Below are 22,404 nucleotides of genomic sequence, written 5' to 3' on the forward strand. Positions count from 1 at the left end.
AAGGTTCAAGGTTCTTTATTTGTCACATGCATAGTTATCCAAGTATAACACACAGTGAAATGTAGCCTGACACACTCCTCGACATGTGCAAAAATTGGGGGGGGGGGGTGTAGAGGAAGAACATTATATATATATATATATATATATATACAGACATATAGTATATACACTGGGTGAATGTGCAGTAGTAGCAGCAAGCAGGTGAATTCTGTACATTAATATGAATAGACATCTGACTATTTTACAGGATAGACAATATAAACATATTTAAAATTAAAGGAATTGAAATGTACATTGTGCCTTGGTTTAGAGTGTCTGGAAGAGAGTCCTTTCTCCAGTCAATTATAGATGATGTGAGAGGGCGGGTGTGTGTGTTTAGGGCATGGATGGCTTGGGGATAGAAGCTCCTCTTGAGTCTCTCTGTCCTTGCCTGGAAGATGTGGAACCTTCTACCAGATTGCAGAAGTTGGAACAGTTTGTTGCCTGGATGGGACGGGTCCTTCAGTATCTGCGCTGCTCTAGTCCGGCATCTCCTGGTGTAGGTGTCCTGAAGCGGGGGGAGAGCAATCCTGCAGCAGCGTTCTGCTGTACGGATCACTCTCTGGAGAGCTTTTTGGTCCTTCACACAGCTGTTCCCAAACCACGATGTCATGTTCTGTGTGAGGATGCTCTCCACAGCGCCTGTATAGAAAATCCTGAGGATCTTTGGAGAGACCCTGAACTTCCTCAGTTGTCGTAGGTGATACAGGCGCTGCCTAGCCTTTTTGGTCTGGACCTGAATGTGGGCAGCCCATGTCAGGTCTGAGGAGATGTGGACACCAAGATACTTGAAGGACTGCACCTTCTCCACTGGAGCTCCATTGATGATGATGGGCTTGTAGTCTCTGTGCTGACCCCTTCTGAAGTCCACCACCAGCTCCTTGGTCTTGCTGACGTTCAGCTGGAGGTGGTTGTCCTGGCACCACGATGCCAGATTCTTCACTTCATCCATGTAGGCCGCCTCATCGTTGTTGGAGATGGCACCCAACACCACTGTGTCGTCAGCAAACTTCACAATGGTGTTGGAGCCATGGGTGGCCACACAGTCTGAAGTGTAGAGGGAGTAGAGCAGTGGCGAGAGGACACATCCCTGAGGTGCTCCTGTGTTGATGGTGATGCTGTTGGAGAAGCACCTGCCCACCCTCACCACCTGAGTTCTGCCAGTGAGGAAGTCCAACACCCATGCACACAGACGGCTGTTAAGTCCCAGATCCCTCAGCTTTGTGAACAGTCTGCAGGGCACTATTGTGTTAAACGCTGAACTGTAATCAACAAACAGCATTCGCACATAGTTACCCTGTTTCTTGTCCACGTACTGTACTGGTCTCTTGCGGTAAATGAACACAGAGTCACAGGGTCAGCTTCCTGTTTCTACAGAAAACTGTGTCTGGTGAAATATGTGTAACATAACATTTGAAGCATAATCAAAAAGCTCCCTAACACAGAGTCACCATCTATGTCCTTGAAGTCATCCAAAAACTCACTAAGTCCTTGTTTCAATACTTTTAATCACTCGATAGCCATGGAAACATGTTGATATTTCCTGAAAACACTTGGCATGTTAATTGATTATTAGTAAAAGATTATAAACAACCTTCAACTCAAATAGCTCTAACTACAACCAGTTCACAAAGAGCAACATTTCTCTTAATCTATATAATTTATAAAGATCAAATCAATATTCCCTTAGCTATTATCAAAATTCAGATTATGGAATAGGAAGTGTGTGGAGGTTGAGAGGTAGGTGCACTATGGAAAGAGCTGATTGACTTTTAACATATCAATTAGACTGGAATAATGGGACAGAATGACTATTTCCATTCACCCAATGAGTTCCAGAACACTGATTGGCTAACATTAGTGATATTCTGTCTTATTTACCATTGTTGCACTGAAGTTTTTGTATAGATTTCTAATTCGTGTAGTGATTAACACCTATTACATCTTGTCGCATGCTGCAAGAAGGGCAGGATGAAGAGTCTCCTAATTTAATTGTCTAACACAGTGATTTTTATAATATTAGCTGCTGTTGAGGAACTGCTGGAGTTAAGTGATGAGGGGGACTTAACGATCACACTACACACTATGCTCAGGTCCAACTGAGTCACAATCGGCCTACCTCTTTCATTGCCATGCTTAATCATGCCTGAGCGTGGAACACAGCAACACTCCTCAAACAAATTGGACATTGGGGTTCAAATGTGCTTGGGGGTAATCATCTTTCTGCCCACTTTCTTAAAGCCAATCAGCCTCCACTCTAGGTTCTTTAAATTGCACTGCTCATATTTCATTCTTCCTTGTATACTCAACCATGCGACCCACCTTGTCTCCATCCCCAACTAATGCAAGTCACTCATCCGGCCCTAATTCCTGCCACTGCTATGATGTCCATTGGAATCTAATCGCCAAATAGCATAACTGAATTCAGTATATCAATAAATCATGTTAAATTCCCTCTAAGGATCTCTTCTTATTGACATACAGTAGGAGGTTAAAGAGTTTAAGTTAATGAGCAATGGTTGCTGGTTAAAATTTTCCATGTTTTACAGTGACTGTAGCTCAACACCGATTCAAATCAGTGAAGAATATCAGCAGTTTGTATGCTGCACAACACACAACCCTGCTTTATTTGTCCATTAGTGTAGGTGCCGATTACATATGTGTGTAAACAACTCTGTAAACTTCCTATAAGGTCTAAAACTAGTGTTGTCAAACTATAGGCTCACCATAATGTTCCCTGGCAGCGAAACACAATTTACAGTCTCCCTTTGTTTCCGGCTGACCCTCCTTGTCCTTCACAGTGCCCTGAGATTCTAAACCTATAAAACAGGTATTATTTTCCTCAGCTAGTGACGTAACTTGTTGGAATATTTTACACAGATTCTGTGGCAGGTATCGGTCAGAAGGAGTTTGTTAGTGTATGGCCCTAACCTCATCTAAAGGTATCATTGAATCCATGACAGCTGTCTACAGTTACCAAGAAGTAAGGTAGAAACTGAGAAAATTATGGGGAGAACAAAAATATGAAACTGACAAAAGATTCAATGTCAGACTGATGAGTAAGGAAGAAACTTAAAAAAAGGCAGAAGGGAAAAGCTTTGAACCCTTAAAAGTCACAAAGGAAAGGCTTGACTTTACAAGAAAAATAAACAATATCAAAGCAGTTTTCACTCTTGATCATTCAAATGTCTGTAGTCTAATTATAGATGTAGAGTATGTCAGATGTAGCAATTTACACACATTTTTTCCACATCATTTTCTTTTGTAATGTCAATAAAAAACATGTGGCAGATCCAGACCTTCTTTTGTTAGTCAGACTGGGCAGATGGCGTGAGTAGATGAATGAATGACACAGTGTTCAGAAACTGACTCACTTCAGTTATTTTTTTTTTTTTTAAAGCAAACTGTTCTGATATTCTCCATGTTTAATACTACATCCTACAGACTGGTTAAACTGAAAGACTTAACCTATTTGATAAAACAGACAACTGCATACTTTGTAATTCGCTGATTTAAATCTGCCTCTTTTTTTAGTTGCACCATACCATTTCTGTATTAGGTACTAATATAGGAGAGTGCATTTACACAAGACTCATTTAATGAAATCAATCTGTTGTTTTGCCCAGTGCCACATGCAGAGCTGACTGCGTTCTGCGTATATTTGACCCTGTTATAATTTGTATACATACAGTACATGATATTTATTCCAAGCCTCTATTAGCATCTAGAAGTAGTTTTGATTCAAATTTAGGTCTTTTGAATATAGGAAGTAAAATAAAAATAAGGAAGAAATGACAGGAGGGAGGCTGGGAGCAGAAAAAATAATCAGGGGGTGAGGAAGGGAACAATAAAACCAATCAGGGAATCAAGGAATAAGAGAACTAAAGGAAGTAGAGCTTGATAAAACAGAATCAAGCAGAGAAGGCCGAAAGAAGAAAGAACAAGGCAGGGGAGGGAAATTCAAGGAAAAGAAAGAATGAGGGAGAAAGAAGGCTAGATATAAACTGAGGGGCTGAGGAGGGATGATCAGGTATTGTGTGAAATCCTTGTCTGTTCTTACTAATGACTGGCTAAAATCCCACAATATAATTGGGAATAAAATGGGAATAAAAACGTTTGACTTCCACACATTGAGTGCATTAGTTTATCATCCTGACATTTAACAGTTTCTTGGTTAATAATGCAGCTGTGAGATCAGCCTGAGGACTATAAGTTAACTAATAAGTGCACAACTAATGCCACTGTGTGGTCAACATGAAACCTTAGTGCTTGCTTGTTTTCAACACTTTTGGGGCATGATTATAACAAATAGATGAGCATGATGAACTAATCTTATTTCACTTCAATCCACCCTTAAGACCCTGGCAAAAACACCATGTTAATTTGAAGTGGATAGATTCATACATTGCTGCTTAGGGATATCAAATCCCTTCCCCCATGGGAATCGGTTAGAGGAAGCAATGTTAGATTGAGATGAAGTGAAGGCTTTGAAAACTTAGTAGTAAGTAAAGTTTTTGTACTATATTTAACCTTAAAGCAACCTTTGTAGGTGTAGCTCACTTACAACATTGAACTGCTAAATAGACACAGTAAACAAGATCCTGTCAGGATGTCTTTGCAGGAATGACACTTTAAAAGCTTTTTGAAACTGGCGTCGTCATTCCCAGAAAACAGCTGGATATCATCTTTATTTCCATAGCTGTAGCTAAATAACCTGCGACACGGCTTTGCTGGAGTTACTGTGGCTGGCAGCATTCAATTAAAATGCCTCTGTCTTCTTATGCAATTAACCCAGTTCCTTGGTGAGGCAGGGATCTATGGGGAAGCAATTAAAATCCAAATTCTTCCCAGTATGTGGACTTCATAGGGAAAAAAAAATCCTTGGACAGCCTAATGTTTGTTTGGTGTGTTGACTTGTGGTTTTCTTGTGGCTAAAGAGTTGGGAGTTCGCCTTGTAATCGGAAGGTTGCCGGTTCGAGCCCCGGCTTGGACAGTCTCGGTCGTTGTGTCCTTGGGCAAGACACTTCACCCGTTGCCTACTGGTGGTGGTCAGAGGGCCCGGTGGCGCCAGTGTCCGGCAGCCTCGCCTCTGTCAGTGCGCCCCAGGGTGGCTGTGGCTACAATGTAGCTTGCCATCATCAGTGTGTGAATGTGTGTGTGAATGGGTGGATGACTGGATATGTAAAGCGCTTTGGGGTCCTTAGGGACTAGTAAAGCGCTATATAAATACAGGCCATTTACCATTTACCATTTAGATATAAGAAATGTTAAGGGGGGATAAAGGACAGAAGGAAGGACAGCAGAAGCAAAATGAAAAAGAAAGCGGGGATTAAAATAAATGAGAGAGGAAGGAGGGGATAAAATTCAGAGCCAAGCAGAGATGAGTAAGGAAGTAAGAAATGAAGAGAGAAAAAAGAAAGAGGGAAGTAAGACTTGCAAGATCAAGAAAAGGAAGGAAGGAAGAGTGTGTGTGTGTGTGTCTGGGGGGGGTTAAAAAGGGATGACCAAAGATGGAAGCTTACGTGAAAAGGATTAAAAAAAAAAAAAACTGGTGAAAGAATGCAAGGATGAAATGAACTGTCAATAAATACCGATATAAAACTCTATTATTTATCTATTAAGCTTATGATTATAGTCAAGCAGCAACAGAAAGGAAGACTGTCCTTCTGTTTATTTGTTCTCAAGTCAGACTCTGTGAGTTCGTGTGTGAACGCACTATGCACTGACCTTGAATTCCTCCCGCGGGCAACAAACAATCCAAAGTTGTTCTCTTCCTCCCACGGATGAATGTTGCAAGGTGACGTTTGTGTGTGTGCTTGTGTGTCTGTGTGTGTGTGCGTGCGTGCGTGCATGTGTGTGTCCTCCACCTCATCCGTTCACTTTTTCACCTGCAGGAAAACAATGCGGAGAGACAGGGAGCAGGATGGGATGAGAAATGGCACTGATCTTGGACATTTGTGTGGCTTCTAATCCTGTTTATTTAGAAGAAGAGAGACGAGTGGCCCTAGAAACCTATAGCCGAGGTCTGGAGTTTGCTCTGTTGTTTTGGGGGCCAGCATAATTTTGAAACCTGCCTCTATATTTGCTGGTTGTTTCTGGATTTATTATATCTAGTAAGATACATGCCAAGATTTCTTTATGACTGGTGTTTTGTTTTTAGACAATTTATTTGTTACATTTTAGGGGGGAAATGCATAAAATAAGCATAGCGTCATCACAATTTTAAAAATCAATGTTCCCAACACAACTGCTGCGATCATGAGGCTCACCTTTCTAATCTTTAAAGAGTGGCTCTAATAATGATCAGATCAGGATCTAAGCACACACAGTCTATCAAAATTAACTCATAAGAAAATCAGATACCTGTAAAATGTGAACTGTGTTTAAACTACCTCTTTAAGTTTTATTAAGACATTGACCTAAGACTGGACCTCTCTACGATCTTTGCATAGTGGCTGCCTTAAAGTGTTTTTACTTGAGCTATCAATTAAAAACAGTTCAACTGGTCTAATAATAAGGTTTGTTGTGGATTACTCAAAAAGTAATGCATTCCACATTATCCATTCCTTTTTTTAAATTTATGGGTCATGTTGCTTATTTAGTCTTTGAAGTAATAATACTTGTGTTACTCCACAACACACCCTGAGATGTTACATAATTACCAGTTAAATTTAGACTACTGCTCCAAACACTGGCACAGATCTCTATCCTAATGAGGAAACAAGGTCTTTCTATTAGTGTTTGAGCGCTCTAACACACTGACAGCAAAGTTGGTGAAATCCAGGTCAAGGAACACTTCACAGAAAAGTCTTGCCAGCTGTAGCAACCTTTGACTGCTTGGCTGGGGTCGGCATATACTTGTGTTTTTTACTAGTTTATGCTGGTATTTTGTCGTTGCAGAATCAGAGGGAGATCTGATTTTATGTACGTAGAAGTACAGTTTGGGTTCAGATTGCATTTTACCTTCTTATGCTTTGTAAGCTTGTACATTGCTTTACCATTTTCCCCTTCCTTCACACAAACTTTCCATCTGCAAAGACTGCATATAATTAAAGAACGCGTGTTTTGAAATGCTTTGTTATGCACTGCATTGTTTCTTTGCTGAAAAATGTGAAGTTGTTTTGGTATAGCTTAGATCTTTCTAATGAAGATAGTGTTTACTGATCGCTTATCATTGACTGGAAATCAGTGTGGTTTATTATTTAAAACTCACACACACACGTACATTTTAGCTTATCACTTTTCTCATTTTACCTGACTACGTCATGCCTGAACTTAGAGTTGCACTGCTGGGTAAGATGTGTGGGTATAGTTTCAATTCCAGGTTCACACCATAGGCACAGTTTTCTTCTAACCTTGAACCTACTGTTGTTCCCTACTGTGTGGCCCATCATACAGCCTTGGGTCAACATGGTAATAAAGGACGCTTCTTTGCGACATGCTGACTTTGCAAATCACTTCAACATGTTTTCCAGGCAGGTGCCCGCGGTGTACATCACTCAGCCACCAGCCAGCTTCTCTTGGAGCTAAGTGCTGTGCCAATTATTGCATGACACCACCATCCATATCTGTTCTCATGGAAATTCATAATTTATGACACATCCTCATTTCTGCCTCCAGGGACCTGAATGCTATTATCCTGCCAAAGTGAGATCTGATTGGGCAGCTGCAATCTCAGTTGCTTCTTTGAAGTCTCTTTTCTTCAAGTGCCCTTCTAAAGTCACTATAATGTATCATTGTCCAGCAGATATCCAGCGAGCCGCATAAACACCACGTATTGACTCTGAGTGGAAACTGTAAATCTTTGGCTGAAACCTTTAGAGTTGTCGGGTTAATGCTCTAATATTTAAATCCATATCTATCTGAACACAAAAAATCATCCCAGTTGTCAGAAGACACTCCCAAACAGACTGAATAACTACTTCAGTGCATTAATTTTAACATAAACACTCTGCCTGTAATTAGATATAAAGTTCACAAACATCTAAATGATGAATGCAGTAGAAAATGACTAACACTCAAAACACAAACACAGCCTGTTAGCTTTAAATCATAGTAGGTTTGTTCTGTTTGCCATTTGGTTCATCTTTCTAACATTTCTGTACTGTTAGCTTAACTTTTCCACCTTTAACCTTAGCTTGACTGTTTTAAACCTTAAAACTAATTTTAGCCTATTGGTTTCAACCTAAAAATAATAATATTTATTTCGGGTTTTTTTTTAAAGAAAGAAAAAAAAACACCACGAGTTTAAATTTAAACCTCGGTCCATTTTTATGACATGTGCTTATGGGCAGAAATCTGTGCCATCAGAAACTGAATTTGAATAAGTTCAATTTGAACTTGAATTGCTCAGATTGAATCTGAATTGTAACTTGAATAAATGCTTTTGAAAACTGAATTTGAATTAGTCTAATTTGAAATTGAATTTATGGTTTGAAAATGATCATCACTAAATTGAAATTAGTTTCTGTTATTTCTGTTATTATTCTGAAATTAGTTTCTTTTTCTGAAAACAGTTTCTGATGGCACAGATTTCTGCCCATATGTGCTGTAGAACATTAGTAACATTTTATGAACTTTTTGTGCGCTACAAGTTTGTAATGATTTACTCCTTTAATAATATTTGGGGGGTCATTTCAAATATTTTATAGAATGGATTTATTGTAAAGTATTCTTCCACTAAATGTGTCACAATTTATTGATTATTTTCAACTTATGGGATGTAGCTTGGCTATTCTTTTATTCTAGTATTATTATTTGCCAAGATTTTATATGAAATAATGTACCATTAGCCCGGCTTTTACACATATCACCCAGTAATGGCTTATATCCTCAGACATATCAACCAAAAACTCTACTTACATTCCTGAGTTATAAATATGTTATTAAAATCTATCATACAGTGATCATTATGCCTCCTGGCTGACTACAGTTTTTTTCAGCCAGCACAAAATGAAAGGTTAACAAGGGACGTTACATATTTCAATACATCCCTGATTAACATGAGTCAGCTAATGAATCATTCCTGCAAACCTTGTAGGTTGAATAGTTTTTGAATGTGCTTTACATTTTCTGCCGTGTAGAATACCAGTGAGTGATATTACCAGAGAATGTCATTAAGAACTCTTTGTTCTTTGGAAAAAGGCAGTGAAAAGATAATAACATTGCAATTTGTTATGAGTTGTCCTTGTGTAATTGTTTCCCTCATGAAAAAAAGACTTCATTGTTGTATGATTCATATAACACCAGTCACATCAAGCTGTCACAGAAGCTGCACAGTCCACCTTTACTCAAGTTTGAAAAACACAGGCAATTTGAATTTAGTTTGTGCTACCTGAGAATCTAACTGACAGTCTTAATCTTGTGCACTGACACTTATTTAAGAACTTAAGTTTTGCTTTTCCTTGTCTGCCCTTGTTGTTGCTCTATTCAGCTGCACACAATAACACCACAATCATCACACCTGTCAAACCCAATACTTCACAATAAGTCTCCAATTGTAAATGAAATGTGTCTATTTTCCAGATGGCTGATGAAAAATCATCTGAACTATAAAATTATGGATTTTAACTAATGCACACAGCTCAGAAAGTTTCAAACAAAAATCCACACACACAAAAAAAATTATGTTCATTAAAGAATTTTTATATATTATAATATATTAAAAATTTTCCTCTCGCAGTGAGAGGCGGTCTTTATCCTTCAATTCGGTGGATTTTTTTTTTTTATGTGTGTGGATTTTTGTTTGAGGAAGACGACAAAGCGGACAAAAAAAAGATCTGAGATCTCTGTCCAGTAGAAAGCAGTCGCAGGAAAAGCAAAGACACAGTGTATGACCTTCAAGCTCTGGTAGACGACCCGAATTGAAGGATAAAGACCGCCTCTCACTGCGAGAGGAAGCTTTTTAATATATTATAATATATAAAAATTCTCCTCTCGCTGTGAGAGGCGGTCTTTATCCTTCAATTCGGGTCGTCTACCAGAGCTTGAAGGTCATACAGTGTGTCTTTGCTTTTCCTGCGACTGCTTTCTACTGGACAGAGATCTCAGATCTTTTTTTTGTCCACTTTGTCGTCTTCCTCCCTCCACTATTGCCTTCACCCACACCCACATTTTCTTGAGTTCTTTTCTCAGCCTTTCGTATTTCTTAAGCTTCTCGTGTTCCTTCTTCCTGATGTCGCTATCAGTCGGTATAGCTACATCTATCACTACAGACGTCTTCCTCTACTTGTCCACCACTACTATGTCCGGTTTAATAGCCATCACCAGTTTATCTGTCTGTATCTGGAAGTTCCACGGGATCTTAGTTTGGTCATTCTCAACTACCCTAGACATCTCCCATTTTGATGTGCCTGTACACTATGTCAGCCACTTGGTTATGGCGTTCCATGTATGCCTTGCCTGCTATCATCTTGTACCCTGCTGTTATGTGCTGGATTGTCTCAGGGGCATCTTTACACAGCCTGCACCCAGGGTCTTGCCTGGTGTGATAGACCCCAGCCTCTATCAATCTTGTGCTGAGAGCTTGTTCCTGTGCTGCCATGATTAGTGCCTCTGCGCTGTCTTTCAGTCCACCTTTGTCCAGCCACTGGTAGGATTTCTGGATGCCAGCCACTCCCTCTGCAACGGGGACAGGGCCTTTCCTTGGTAGATCCCGCACTTGATGGTAAATTGTACAATTAGCTTAAAGCTGGCATTTGGTATTGTTTGCCACGTCTCATTGAGTTCCTGATGAAAGCTTTTAGGGTCCTGTGATCTTGTATACACTGAATAGAAGTGGACTACTGGAACAAGAAGGCTTAAATGAGGAAGAGTTGAGAACAGGAATATATATCATATTTTCCAGTCTATTGCTCTGTCATTGAACTACCTTTTTGGAGCCACTTCTTTTTAGGAGATAGTTCTTCAACTTTATTAGGAAAAAAGTTGGCTAAGAATGCCACAAAGCAATGCCACAATTCTTTTTCTCCTCACACATTTAGGTTATTAATAAACTTTTAAGTTGCACTTTATAAACTTTGGTTATTTTGCGTCAGAGCATATCTCCTAATTGCAGTTTGCCTCTTTGATATTTAACCTTATTCTTTTATTTAGAATTATTAACCATATAGCTTATAGACCTTATAGACCAGTTGTGATGTAATGCTTAATACACTTCAAACACATCTCTGCATTTCTAAGCCAAATATCTTTTATATCACTACAGCTTGAAGAACTTGATAAAATAAATTGTACAAATGAGGATGGAGGTTTAAAGATAAAGATCTTGGTCACACTAATGTAGTGCTCTCCTGCTTTTTGGGTAAATGAGGAGACCTACAAGAAAAAAAAATGCATGTTAATATTTCATATGGAAAGCTAATTACTTGTTACATCCTGCAGCGGGTGGAGGTGTTCTTAAGGCACTGTTGGATGATCTCATTAGTACTTTAAAGCCTACTAAGGCTTCCACAGTCAATTTGCTAAATGCTAGCAAGTTATAGTCTTAATAAACCAGCATGCACTGGGTCCAGCTCAATGCTCGAGAACACGGCAGTCATTTTTACAGTTTATATTTTCTCGTTCTGCTCACTGTGACGTTATAATCTAACACAATCTAACAGACCACACTGTGGCTGCGACATTCTGCCCTCATGTGTAAAGAAACTAATCCCGGCCTCTGACGTCGAAATATATCTGTGAATGCGCTGAAACAAAGCTGCTACAATGGGCAACCTTCCAAGACTGTGACTGGACATGGTAAAACATATGTGAAAGGTTTAATCCCTCAAAAATGAAAAGAACAAGGAAAAAAAATCTAAAGCAAAGATTTAAAATGAAATAGAAACAGACCGCTGCCCCTTTTGATTATTAAGCATGAATCCTACTTATGTACTGCCTTTCTGGATATTTCCTGATCAAAGGTAAATTTCCCAAACTCCTGCCATAGAGAGATCTTAATACTTGTCTACAGAGCCAGCAATGGATATTTTAATGACGCATGCAGAGTTTAATGTGATTGTTCTGCTTGTCAGCATTACCTGAGAAAAAGCCTGTGGACTCATTTAGATCCTGCATACCACAGATCTGTGCAAAGTGCTTATGAGTGTACAGACAGATCTCAGGGATGCAAGCTTTTCCTAATGCCTTTACTGAGATTTTTTTCTTATTATAAGTCTAAGCTGAGATATTTTGGCATGTCGTGTCATAAGCTTAAGGCTGGAAAGAACTTGATTTGCAATTCTTGATCTGGACCAATAGCCAAGTCTTTCCTTAATGCTAGTGGTGGTGTCCTTATGGGTCAGAGTCTATTACAAACGAGAACCTTTCCTCACCCAGCTCTCCCTCTTTCACTGAAGAGGAAATACAAATGTCTTGTGTTGGGTAAACAAAAATCAGCCCAGTTGTTTCCTTCTCTTCTGTGATCTATTGCTGCCATGAAATGACACAGAATAAGGAGTCACAAGAAACTCCAGTCACAATGCACAGTGGAAAAAACCACTGCAAAATAAAGAGCGTGAAAAGGAAAGAAACCGATTTTTTCAGGATGACTGTGAGCTGAGGTCAAAGAACCCATTTAAATGGCTTCACTGCACAGAAAAACACCTCACAGTTTTCTTTGCAACCTAGAATGGCAGCTATGTCATCCAAAGCAGCGATTAGATTCAGTTAGCATTTCTGATATCACACAATAAGGGACCACTCAGAATAAATATGTAAATATTTAAATAAATGTGCATGACAGCAGAGCTCTGTTGTGAAATATATGCTGTAAATTTTATCATATGTGACAGCTTATATCAGCATGATGTGGTTTCCCATAATACTGCTGAGATTAAGTGATACGGTGCCATCGGTTTATTTCATTGGCAACTTCTGACTATCAATTGTGCTGTGGCAAAAATGCAGCAGTTATCCTTCTTTGCCCAATCCAGTTACAGCACACTGAACAGCACACTGACATAAGAGAAACAACTAGAAACATACTAGAGATACGACAGTAATGAGAGACAAGGAAAAAGTGACACCTTACATGATGAATGTGCTCTTTTTACTTCTTTCACAAGCTTTTATGATTGAAGCTATAGATGTGCCTATAGCTCACAGCATCAGCTGAATATATGATACTATGGATACAGCAGCTTGCTGCTCCTTTACCTCTGCCTTTATTTAGGCTTAGTTTCACAGAAATTCAGCATTTAGTCAACTAAATGCTGAAAACTGTAGTAGCTGCCAGCTGAATACTAACAGTATAAAATTTGACAATATTTAATTCATTGTTTCTTCTTATTATTCTTATTATTCTTATTGTTATTGTTATTATTATTATTATTATTATGCTATCACCTTCTATTTAAAAAAAATAAAGAATTTAATCTGGAGAACATACCATGTAAAAAACTTCAGTATTAACTTCCTAGACAATACACAGCAGCACAGCATTAATCTAACACTCAACAATGCCAGTTCGCTGCACACGCACAAACCCTGCATTAGCTGGTGTTACATCCAGTATAAGCTGATGTGTCAAAGTACGTCTCAATGAGCTTTGGCAGAAACAGCATCTGCTGCATATTTCTAATTCGGCTTTCTATGGATTAGAGGAATACACTGTATTGCATGGTAACACAAAATACTTTGAATTAATGCAAAGTATTAAGAAAATATCTTGAGTGATCTGATTATAGTTCTTCGTACTGTTTACTGCATTTCATTTCAAATGAATGAGCTTTACTATGATAAAGGTTGGTTGAAAAGGGATCATGTCACCCAGATTACAAACCTGTTAATGTAGCTGTATTACTTATTATGTCTGCACACTACTAATAAAACTTTAAATTACAGGGAATCTTGAACCAAACAATACTGTCCAATGAATCTGTACTCGGCTTTCATTTGTTCTTTCAATGAAACTGTCCTCCTCTTTGTTGTTTTCTGCAATCTTTTGTTTGACCCGTCGTTATGTTTGAAGCAAAGTAACCTCTAGCAGCTCTGTGCATAAATGAAAGTCTTTCAAACAGGTTCAATGAAAAAAGCATGATCTTTGATCTTGATGCCAACAATTATTATACAATGTAAATTACCAGAAAAACTTGGTAATAAATGGTTTAATAGCATTTTCTTGATTTTTCCTTTAAAAACCCTGAAAAAATGTAGTCAGGCTAGACCAAAACATTTCCAGATACATATTTGCTTAAGCATAAGCAAAACAGCAGCAGTTTTAAACTTCACTCTTTGCTTATGTTAGCTTGATGAATGCAATGCTGTGAAGCGAAACCCAACCAATAAAAAAGTGTTTCTTCATTTCCCTTTGGCAGTCTTGGGTTTGTGTGTCTTTACATAAATGTATGTGGGAGAGTCTAACAATGTGATGAACAATGTTACATCTTAAAGCGTATGCACCCACAAGAAAAGAGTACAGCCAAAAAACATTTTTATGTCTGTGAGCCTTTCTCTGCCCTCATTATTGAGACATCAGGGATCCATATGCCTCGCACACACTTCCAAATCCACCCGAAATACAGAGACACATGCATGGGCATAATTCATTCTCCCAGCAAAACAAAATCAATCATCATATTGGTTTTAGATGGCTGTTTGTGACTATCTCTGCACGTGAGGTTTGAGTCACGTGCCTGATCCTTCCCATTAAGCTAATTCAAGGCTTTACTCAGGGGCTACCTTTAAATCCTAAGCTTAAGAATAATATGTAGCGCAAAGAAGCCATGGGCAGTGAATCCACTTTGTGACACCACAAAAAATGCTTTCCTGGGCTGTGCCAGCATCTTAACAAGGCCACTGTTTACTCGCCTACCCTGGCAATAAGCGTTGCCAGTACCCCGGCAGCCACCTGTTTATGCCCATAGGTGGCTGTGGATCGGGGAAAGTGCTGCCTTCTGCTTTTCCTGGTCAGAAGTCAACAGCCTGCCATCACACTTAATCCATCCTGCAGAAAATTCTGAAATCCACTAGTAGTATTTCTAAGGGCGGCATGACAGCACAGCTTCATCTCCAATATTTCAATTGTTTTGAGGAACCATCATATCTGAAGTCCCCCCCCCCAAATGCTGCAGGTGAATAACTGCTCATTCTTCTCTTTTCTTTGCTCTTTTAACTCGGCTCTTCCTTCAGGCAACCCAAATTGAGCCAAGCTTGGCAGTCAGAGAAGCAATTTGTTAAAGGACTGTGGAGTGCACTTGTCTAATGTTTCATTAAATTATCCCTATTCACCCGCCTCTAGCCTGTAGTAAAGCCTCTTATGGCGGCATTGGGATTTCGAGCAGCAGGACTGAGGTCAGCTGCAATCTGATATTTCTTTCCGTGGATGGAGAATGTTACGGAGTAACTCCAGCTGGGGTTCCAAGGGTCAGTGCTTTGTTTTTCCATCATATGTGACACTGTGTCCCTCCAGCTGCTCAACAGAGGCTAACACAGACAATTAGGGAGCCGATAGCTACATGAGCTACACCATGTGCTTGTCTGTTGTTTCACACATTAGTGTTTTGCTGCACATAATTATGTCATGGTTGTTATTAGGTTCCTTGTGCTAAGTAGCTTATTAGTTTAGGTCCATATACACAGCTACTCTTAGAGACAATCAGATTCAAACTGAATTGTTTTGTTTCCCTAGACCAGAAATACAAGGTAGCCCTATTAAAGAAGCTAACGCAAACCACTGCCCTGCACTTCATGCATATCATGTCATGCAGCGTATTATTTCCTTTCCTCAGTTGTGTACAGTTGTCAGCTTCTTGGCTTATTCCCTTGAGGCAGAGCATTAGCATCTGTAAAGGTTGGAAATCTGCTATGGCTAATGTAGCTACAGTGTCCCAAGGCAGCTGTTAGCTTTTGCTGTGGTTTGCTTATCAGCAACAGAAACATGCTTTGATAAAGCCTGAAGCAAAATAGCACCTGAGAGAGAAAAAGCACAAAGGCTCCTTTACTGTACACCTACCACATGTTTAATCTATAGCAGAACTGTACTGCTAACCAGGGCTGATGTGGGACATTTTTTGGAGAACAATCTCCAAATTTTATTGCTGAATAAAAGACTAAATGTGTGCATAATTCTAGCTTTAATGCCAGCATGCAGCACTATGCCCTAATTCAGTGCATTAGGAATAATACAGTACAATGCGGTTATAATAGGTTCTCTCATTTGAAACTAGCTTGCAATGGAATGCAATTCATCCCATACAGGATTCTGCTCGTGGTGTGTTTTCTCTGTTACTGTATTTCAAATTTGTAACCCCTGCGTGTTAAATCTAGGTTAAGTCCCATGCTCTCTGACACGCTTTCTATGTGTACAATACATGTTAGCCTATCTCAGTAGTGCTTAGCTAATCAGTTAATTTACTTCAACACTAAGAAGCTCAGGTACATTTCACTACCATCCTAAACTGTTCATAACCAGGAGTGCAGCAGGTACTTAACACACCCACACCACAATTTCTTCGTCCTTTACTAAGCACAACCACATAATGCTTCTTAAATATCCACATTTTCAAGGAAGCCCAAAGACAGAGAATCCCGTACACCAGAAACTGGAATGAACACACTGCAGTAAGAACATATTGGCTCTGCAACCTTTGATCTCAGCTGGCATGACCTGAATAACAATCTGCCATGAGCAGGAAACCCTGCTGATCTATTCCATATGTTGAGAATGTAACAATATTATATCACTGACACTAAATGCACAATAAATTTTAGTACCATGTAGCTTTACACCTTAGGAGACGAGCAAGAAACTGGCACTAACTAAGTGAACATGGTCTGCTCATATTTAAGAATCATATAAGTAGTTAGTTATATTCTTCAGAGGCTCTGTAGTCTAGTCATTTACACATTTTCCTAACAAGCAAAACCCCTGGTCTGACATTAAGAAAACACATATCACTTTGGGGTTATGTCATGAACGGCATCTGGTGTAAAAATCTACCAAATCAAACATTTAGAGCTATCTTCTTTGTTGATCCAGTGGAATAAGGGAGTAGCTGAAATTATTCTACATAAGGTATATACTTCATTTTCATATCTGGCTATGGCTGTATCGATAAGTCTGGTGTGTAGGAGACTCTTCCAGCAAAATGTATTAGCTGACATGGTATGAAATTTTGTATCCCAGAGGATGGAGACTTAATTATGATCCACTGACATTTCTCGTCCACCAACTTTTCAAAAGCTAGAAAATTCTGTGTTTGAGCATAACATTTGGTAACATTTAACATAATTTAACAATGACTTATAAGTATCTTAAATCTAGACGGGTGTAATTTGCACACATATTAATGGGTTTTAGTTGACATTTGTAGATTTACTGTGGAATGCATTGTTGGAAAATCTCTGGAGAATTCCTATTGTTATACATAGAATCACTGGCGATTCCAAATTAGACATAGATGTGAGCATGAATGGCTGTGTCTCCGTTCTACCCCCATGATGACTGACGACCCTGCCTCGTTTCCTATGACATCTGGGCTAGGATGAGAGGTTGAGAAAATGGATAGATGGCTGTATTCCAATTACATTAGTGATCACATGTGCATCACCTACAAATGAGTAACGACTATTGAGAGGAATTTAATTAAAAGAGTTTATGAAAGAATATGTGTTCTTTGATATGGTAGATAAGGTCAAGGTAGAAACAATGAAATGTGTCCTTTTACCTTCTGGCAAACTGTGAGCATAGTAATAATAAGATTAAATTGCATTGTCTGCCAGAAAAAAATTATTGCAAGATTAACTTGAACCAATAATGAAAAGAAAGCCTAGCAACATAAATCAATCATGAGCATGTAATGACATTATACTGTGGGCCCGGTTGCTTTTTGCCTTTAGCTGTATTGTCTGTTTTCTCCCTTGACAGCTTTCTTTGAAAACAGCTAAAACCAACTAAGCCAAGATGTGATTGCCCTTAACATGAGACTCCTTCTGGATACTCCTTCCCTGTATCTTTTTACCTTTTTTCTCAGTGCAAATTCCAGTGTTTATATGCCTGGCTGGCTGGAAACCTAAAGTTATTTTACCCAGGGAAATGAGGAATGGTGGAGCCTTTAGTCATAGAACTGGTGCAAATTTGACATGTAGGCTTGTGTCTGTTTCTCAGGGAAAAAAAACTGCATCATCATTTCTCAAGTAGAGAATGCAAATAGTGCTGCATCGAAGCAAAAATCTAAACAAATTTTGAGCTGTGTAGTCAAAATTCATCAGCACTGAACAATTCTTAAAGCTATAAACATATTCTAAAATACACACAAGCGCCACTTTATTGAATTATACACTAGATTATTTAAACACAGGTTCACGGCTTGCAGTTGCTTTAAAAACCCACTCAACATGACGCTTCTCACTTCTCACTCACTGAAGTGTAAGATTATTGGGCAAACCATAAGTACACCACCCACATGAGCAGCATCTGTTGCTACATTTCCCACAGCCACACTGTTTAGCCTCACTAGACAACCTGGGAGCAGGGAAATTTAATTTAATCCATACCGTTCTAAGATTCACTTAAAGTAATTGGTTGATCAATGATTAACTTTTCCCTGAAAAGGTCTATTTATCCATTTGAAGTGTGAAAAAACAAGTCCATCGGGACAGAGCTAAAGTCTGGATTTAAATAACTGTTTGATGCCTTTTAGTAGATTTACAGTATTTGTTGACCTGATATTTATTTTTCTATAAAGGACCAATTAGACAATCTTTACTTTGTTCTGATAATGTTCTGTGTTATCTGTGATCTGCAATTTTTAAGACTTAAAGCTGCACTAGACATTTTTTAAAATAACAGATTAAATGACTGTAAGAAATGCAATACAAAGAAGGTTGCTTGTCATAAACATAACAGTTCCCTTGCAGCATCTTTCAGCTCATGGTTCATGTTTTACACCCTGCAGCTTTAACATTTTAGTTCACTGTGACAGTGAAACAACCCTAATCCTAGCCAGAAGCCATTTTTAAGATAAAAATTGTAACGCCAGCAACACTGAACTGCTTAGCATCTAAACATAGGCAAACAAATAGCAATGAGAACACTTTATTCAAAATATGAATGTTATTTCCAATAGTTGTAATTTGTATTTGGTAGTCTGTTTCAGCTCTGAGATGTTCATGCCCTTCCAGTCACCTTAATGGAAAGCCTAGGTCCGTGACAGCAGAATATCAGCGTCAACCAAAACAAAACTGTGAGAAATACTATGCAGCCCACTTGTCAATGCTTCCTTTTAAAGTATTGTGTAGCAACAAGGGCAATTGTAGGCTTAAAATGTACAGAAGGGCATCAGCTGGCACTGAGGTCAGCTGATATACTGGGAATGCTGGCTGAGCGCTATGCACAATTGAGCAACTTGTAGCATTGGTTTAAAACAAACTGGAGCAGTTAGTTTTGTTTTATATTCTTAGATTACAGTACTGCGCAAAAATATTGACCCACCCCATATTTAATATATATGGCAGGAGAACACGTAATATGCAGTATCTCTAAAACTATCCATCATTCATGCAATTCATTGAATTCACACGTTCCAATCATTTCCAAGGGCACATACAGTGGGGCAAAAAAGTATTTAGTCAGCCACCGATTGTGCAAGTTCCCCCACTTAAAATGATGACAGAGGTCAGTAATTTGCACCAGAGGTACACTTCAACTGTGAGAGACAGAATGTGAAAAAAAAAAATCCATGAATTCACATGGTAGGATTTGTAAAGAATTTATTCGTAAATCAGGGTGGAAAATAAGTATTTGGTCACCTCAAACAAGGAAAATCTCTGGCTCTCACAGACCTGTAACGTCTTCTGTAAGAAGCTTTTCTGTCCCCCACTCGTTACCTGTATGAATGGCACCTGTTTGAACTCATCATCTGTATAAAAGACACCTGTCCACAGCCTCAAACAGTCAGACTCCAAACTCCGCCATGGCCAAGACCAAAGAGCTTTCGAAGGACACCAGGAAAAGTATTGTAGATCTGCACCAGACTGGGAAGAGTGAATCTACAATAGGCAAGCAGCTTGGTGTGAAAAAATCAACTGTGGGAGCAATCATCAGAAAATGGAAGACATACAATAATAATAATGGATTGGATTTATATAGCGCTTTTCAAGGCACCCAAAGCGCTTTACAATACCACTATTCATTCACTCTCGCATTCACACACTGGTGGAGGCAAGCTACGGTTGTAGCCACAGCTGCCCTGGGGCAGACTGACAGAAGCGAGGCTGCCATATCGTGCCATCGGCCCCTCTGGCCAACACCAGTAGGCAAGTAGGGTAAAGTGTCTTGCCCAAGGACACAATGACCAGGACAGAGAGCCCAGGGATCGAACCGGCGACCTTCCGGTTACAGATGCGATTCCCAACCCCCTGAGCCACGGTCGCCCAAGACCACTGATAATCTCCCTCGATCTGGGGCTCCACACAAGATCTCATCCCGTGGGGTCAAAATGATCATGAGAACTGTGAGCAAAGATCCCAGAACCACACGGGGGGACCTGGTGAATGACCTGCAGAGAGCTGGGACCAAAGTAACAAAGGTCACCATCAGTAACACACTACAACGGCAGGGAATCAAATCCCGCAGTGCCAGACGTGTACCGCTGCTGAAGCCAGTGCATGTCCAGGCCCGTCTGAAGTTTGCCAGAGAGCACATAGATGATACAGCAGAGGATTGGGAGAATGTCATGTGGTCAGATGAAACCAAAGTAGAACTTTTTGGTATAAACTCAACTCGTCGTGTTTGGAGGAAGAAGAATACTGAGTTGCATCCCAAGAACACCATACCTACTGTGAAGCATCATGCACCCAGGCACCTTGACTACTTCAAACATTTGCAACTCAGCCACAATGTGGAAGGCCATTTAAAATTGCTAAGTTTTATAGTCAATCGCTACAGTCCTCCAAACTTCATGAGGCCTTCAGATTAGTTTAAGCACAGTGTGTTTCCATAACCCAGCAGCTACATCTGCAGCCAAAAATATTTCCATAAACATACTCCCAAACCATGTGGACTGCCTTCCCAAAAGATTTGGAGCCGTTATAGCTGTGAAGGATGGGCTGACATCATATTATACTCTATGGATTAAGTATGAGATGTCTTTCAAGTTCATGTGCGTGTGAAGAAGCGCCAATAAGTTTAGCAATGGTGTAACAATTTATTGAAAAATGTGCAAACATGCATGGATGAAGAATATTTGAGTTAAAGACCGAATTTGTATAACTTTAATAAACCTAAGCATTAATATTTGGTATGACCACCTTTATTCTTCAGCACAGCCTAAACTAGTTACAGTAGGTCAGGCAAGCTGTCTTTGAATCCCATTAAGTAGTCGATAGGAATGGTTTCCCAAGCTTTTTCAGAAAACATTCAGAGCTCTTGTTTGGATGCTGGCTGCCTTTCCTTGTGTTTTCTGTTAAGATGATCCCACCCTGCCTCAATAATGTTGAGGTCCAGACTCTAGTGAGGACAATCTATGACCAATAATGTTCCATTGTGTGTTTTTTCTATCCAGATATGTTTTTCTTGCATTAACAGTATATTTGTAATTATTGTCAGGTTGACAAATGAATCAAATGGTTTTCAAGCCTTTGCAGGATTTTTCCATTAAGATTCTGAGCTAAGCTGTCTGTTATTTGTAGAAAAAAAACTGGTTCATCCCTTCAGTTTATTGGCTTGTTTTATGCTTGAATGATTCATAGTCAGCTTAACAAACATAAACAAAAAAGGTCAGATAAAAGTACTGAACGAAGACTCATGACTTTTGCACAGCACTGTAAGTTTCTGTTTAAAGAAGGGTTACATTCACCATGTGGAACAAACCATACCTCTATTATTTAATATGTTAGCTCTTAAGTATCCAAAAATGCACTAAGACATAAAATACCCAAACCTATGAATCTATAAATGCTTGACCCTTCTGAATTAGACGGAAGTAGCATAATTAAGTATACATGATAAAACACAACTGATAAGAAACAAAAGACAACCAAATTTATTATTTGCTTCAAATAATTTACCATTCAAACTGTGATGCCACCCACTGGATAAGCAGAAATATGTTTTTTCCTTTGCTTTTAGATATTTTTCAGCCCTGAAGGCTCGGAGCTGTAGCTTCGACATTTGTGTGGTTCTGGGATTAAATTTTGGAAAGTTGGGTTTTAATCTTGCATATTCTTCTAAACCTAAAAAACGAATTAGTCTCAAATGCATTAAAATAAACCATAGTGTGTAATGCAATCAGCTCAGGCTTTTCCCTGTGGCTACATCCAGAGCTTGAAATAAATAAACTGAAATAAACATCATGTGTTGAATGTCCCCTAACTCAAAGTGTTGTGTGTGTTTGTTTAAATTTCATTGTGCACATTTTTAGAATTTATTTAACTAGTAAAACT

General features: G+C 39.1%; 1 protein-coding gene across 3 annotated transcripts in view; it reads right to left on the minus strand.

Annotated features, from left to right (window-relative positions):
• The window catches only part of LOC146551962 (leucine-rich repeat and fibronectin type-III domain-containing protein 2), a 140,100-nt gene that overhangs the window by 86,076 nt on the left and 31,620 nt on the right, over positions 1 to 22,404 (minus strand). The window contains exon 2 of one of the 3 annotated variants that reach the window (XM_085258184.1): positions 5,767 to 5,927. The exons of the other annotated variants lie outside the window; for them this stretch is intronic. The gene's annotated coding sequence lies outside the window, so the exon portion shown is untranslated. The remainder of the gene's footprint in view (positions 1 to 5,766; positions 5,928 to 22,404) is intronic. 3 annotated transcript variants of the gene reach the window in all.

The sequence above is a fragment of the Mchenga conophoros genome, linkage group LG19 (genome assembly GCF_057382185.1).
Source record: "Mchenga conophoros isolate Kocher_MC1m ecotype Shallow Benthic linkage group LG19, M_conophoros_male_GT1.1, whole genome shotgun sequence".
NCBI classification, from domain to species: Eukaryota; Metazoa; Chordata; class Actinopteri; order Cichliformes; family Cichlidae; genus Mchenga; species Mchenga conophoros.